Source organism: Seriola dumerili, unplaced genomic scaffold, assembly GCF_002260705.1.
Source record: "Seriola dumerili isolate Sdu_G_001 unplaced genomic scaffold, Sdu_1.0 BDQW01000276.1, whole genome shotgun sequence".
In the NCBI taxonomy this organism is placed as follows: Eukaryota; Metazoa; Chordata; class Actinopteri; order Carangiformes; family Carangidae; genus Seriola; species Seriola dumerili.
Genome location: NW_019174531.1, coordinates 989,714 through 993,750, shown reverse-complemented (window position 1 = coordinate 993,750; position 4,037 = coordinate 989,714). Strand labels below are relative to the sequence as shown.

The following is a 4,037-nucleotide window of genomic DNA, read 5'->3' as shown; positions in this document are numbered from 1 at the left end:
TAGAATAAACCACAACCACAGATTCTTAAAAAAACAATTGTTGATTTTTAATGAATCATTTCTCCATCAGATCATTTATATGTTTCTGCTCTAATTGAAGGACTATAAGGTCCATGCATTGGATTTGGAAAAGCTTTTAAATAGACAGATAAATAGAAGTCATGATGAAAAGCTTTGATTTGACTTTATTCTGTCATTATGCAGAGATACACTCAGCAGCAGCAATGTGCACATACATGTGAATACATTTGTTAAAGCTTGCAGAAGAAAGAAGCAGTTACTGACACAGGAAACTTGATGTGTGAACTGTACAGTTATTAATATTTTCTCTGGTAGAGGAACTAACTTCTTCAAAAAGTTCTGATGTTCAGTGATATGAACTTATGTCAAGGTTTGCGAGGTAAGTAGGACCCAAATGCAGCCAACACATTGGGGACGGTGCAGACAGGTTCATTTCACACAAGATCCAAAGAACAACCGAGAGACAGCAGGGATAAACAGAAAGACAACAGTGAAGAAACAACAGACAAAGGGGAGCACAAGGACTCTATAGACAAGGGAGGCAAGGGTGATTGAACACAGGTGAAACACATTAGGGCGGGGCAGACAATCACCACACAGAAACGAGACCAAGACAAGAAGCAAAACACAGACACACAAGGAAACCAATACAAAATAAAACAGGAAGTGCAAAAAGTCCAAACAAAACTAACAAAAAGTGTCTGCCATAGCAAACCATGACAAATTAAATGTTAAATTTTCATTGTTGCTGTTGTAACATAGCGTGTAGCTAAAGCAGACAGTTTGTTGTCCACTGTTAACACTGACAAAAATAAAGCCACATCATACATTACATAATAATTGAATAATCCACTTCATCTGTTCAGGGTCTTCAGATGAAACCTGTTATTCTAATGTGACCTATCACTGATTCATCTTTGTCCACCCTACAGCTGCAGACAGTTGCAGCCGTTGTTGATTACATATTTCCGTCATTCAAGTCGTTTTTAACTGATTAGTCGTAGCGTATTCATGGATTCACAATTAGCAGGACTAGCTTCGCTGGTGTTTTACATTCCCGGTGAAGGTCCTCACAGGTAGGTAAAAACAAGCAGCTGCTAACTCCAGGAGAACCAGAGAAAATAAAGAAGACACGCAGAGTAGTTTTAGCAGAAACAGACTCATTAATGAACCAAGTAAATCTAAATAAGGAAAACCTGAAATTAACTTTCATTATAAAGAATAGCTGTCTTTCGTCTGATTTGAGAAACCACTTAATCCCAACACCACACACGCCTCTGCCTTCAGTGAAAGCAGGAAATCTATTTCTCACAGATCCAGTTTTTGTGACTTGAATCATAATATCTACTTTGTGTCCATTTTCCTTGTTGATCACAGCATGCTACATATTTCCAGTCTGTGGGATGATTCAGCTGTCCTGTCGCTCCAAACCTGTGGGACAAGAATATTATTGTTTTGAACTGAGCTGAAACTCCTGTTTTTTTGACATTGAAATAAATTTAATCTCACTTTAAATATTTCTATTATTTTCAGTCATTAGTTTTTAGAGAATTTTCGGACGCATCAAAACATGAGGGATTATGGGTATAAATCTGGTCACAAATGCATTATGAAAACTGGAAACTAATGCTGACCGATAAATTGTATTTTCATCGTCATCGCGGCGATATGACATGTGCAATAAACACATCGCTAAAGACTGACTGAAACGCCATGAATTAGAAAAAATAGTTTCTTTAAGTCACACTGACTTTTCAAGGCGCAGCGCCTGAGACAAGTGAACCGGAAAAAACTGCAGCCTCTCCTCTCACACACACACACACAGCAGACAGAAGAGAGGTGGAGGTGGAGTCATCTTTTTACTGGAGCTGATAACAACACGGTCAAAGCTCCATGAGTGTCATTTGCAAGTAAAAAAAAAGCAAGTAGCATCCTTCATCACACACCACTGCTCAACGAGACTCAAACATGTAGAAAAGACACATTTTCAACGTCTCCTCCACCGCGGTTTGTTTTACACGAGCGCAGCACGCTAACGTTAAGCTAATAGTGAACGGTTTATGAACAAGCTACAGGGAAAACTTTCTGTGTGTAGACTGCAGCTTCATTTGACACAAACTTTTGTAAACTTATAACTACAACCTGAGACAGCAGCAGCCCCCCCCCCCCCCCCCCCCCCAGCTGTGTTACCTGAAGCAGAGGGCGGAGGAGATGACCTATAGTGACCTTTGTCTATGTCCAGCTTCACATCGTCATCGCAATATTGAACAGTGTTATTGCACATGGCAAATTTTCCTCATATGGTGCAGAACTACTGGAAACCAGACTAAGAGATGACATGGATTTGTTCTTTTCCCTGAGAGTTGTTTGCTTTGCTCACACTGCAAAGACGTTTTCTTGCTTCCTGGTCTGATAACAGTTTTACAGACAGCAGTTTTAAATGGTCGTCTCAGGCTGAATGCTTTGTGGGTTGCAGGGATTCTTGTTGCAGTGTGTCAGTTGACCAGGAGGAAACATTAGTTGTAAAGCTGCTCTCTTAATACATCTGTGGGACTGATGCTCATATTCAGCTTTTTCCTTCATATGTTCTTATCATTTAAAAACACCAGAGAAGAAGCAGGTCGTCCTTCATGCTGAGCTACATTTGAAACGTTTTTCTCCCACCACTTTTGTTTGTCAGAATGATAAAGACAAATTGATACACAAATTCAATAAGCTGAACTGTCCAGAAAAATGAAGTCATTGTTACTGGAACTCATCACAAACTGTAAATGAAGAGAGTTCAAGTCCAGCTGTTCATTCAAACAGTGATTTTACCTTTTTACTTTCTTTCATTGATTCAGTATCTGGTGTCTGTTAATAAAACCAGCACTGACAATATGATTTTAACATGTGATACTGTCTTAACACATGGTTGTATTAGTTTCCAACAATGACTTTGATGCCAATAGAAAGAAAATTAGTAGTTTAACAGGAACAAAAAGTAACAGGAAAAAAAACTGTCTCACGTTTGTGTCAGTGGTGATCTCCGTCCACCATTCCCATGTGTATCCGTTTTCCCACGTTGATCTTAGACCAATCCAGGACTCTCCACTGTTGTTCAGCTTTGTGAACAACTCCTGACAGTTGACAAGAGAAAAAATCATTTCTCTGTTTATAATTCTGTTTGTGTAATGTCACCTTGTAGACCAACATTAACAGTTAACTTTTCATTTCATTAAAATGTGTCTTAAAAGGTAAATAAAGATGTTTTCAGGCCTTCCAGCCATTTAGAGTTGTTTTCATTGATATTTAGAGTCATTGCATTTCTTTTTTTTCTCCAATTTCTCTGCCCTTTGGATTCTATTTATCTGGAAATCTATGAATCAATAGAGTTCAGTAATTTCTCTGATATCTTCGAACAACAACTTCACTAGATGAAAGAACAGAGGACCTTCTGGTTGTACAGGTTCTTCAATGTTCATCCATGTTTGTTCAAGTCTTCAATTTCCATCAAAACAATAAAACCAGCAGTCTGTGCTTTTTCTCAGACAAGACATTTTGAAAATGTCTTTCTGCTAGTAGTTTTAGCAGAAACAGACTCATTAATGAACCAAGTGAACCTAAATAAGGATAAGCTGAAATTTATTTTATTATATATTACAGTTTATGATAACAACTACTCCTTAACATAGATGTTTTATCCAGGCAAATACATCCATCAAGTCAAGACAGGAAGCAGGTCACTAGCTGTTACATGTACAATCAACACACACATCGTAACAACACACTGACCTGTTCCTCTCTGCTGTTTTATGATCACCAGATCAGCTCCTTGTCTGACAGTCTTTCTGCTGTCATCCCAACTTTTCATCTCAAGTGGATTTAAAGTAACAACTGAATCCAAATCTCTTCCATCCTTCAGGACAGCATTTCACTTATTGTCAACCAAGTGTTAAAGAACGAATTCAGGTCAGTCAGAGTAACATTGATAAGACTTGTAATGTCATTGTTAAGTTTTCTGACTTGCCGTGCGC

General features: G+C 38.3%; 1 protein-coding gene across 1 annotated transcript in view; it reads left to right on the top strand.

The window, feature by feature from the left end:
• The window catches only part of LOC111230650 (collagen alpha-1(XIV) chain-like), a 170,546-nt gene that overhangs the window by 136,872 nt on the left and 29,637 nt on the right, over positions 1-4,037 (top strand). The window lies entirely within an intron of this gene.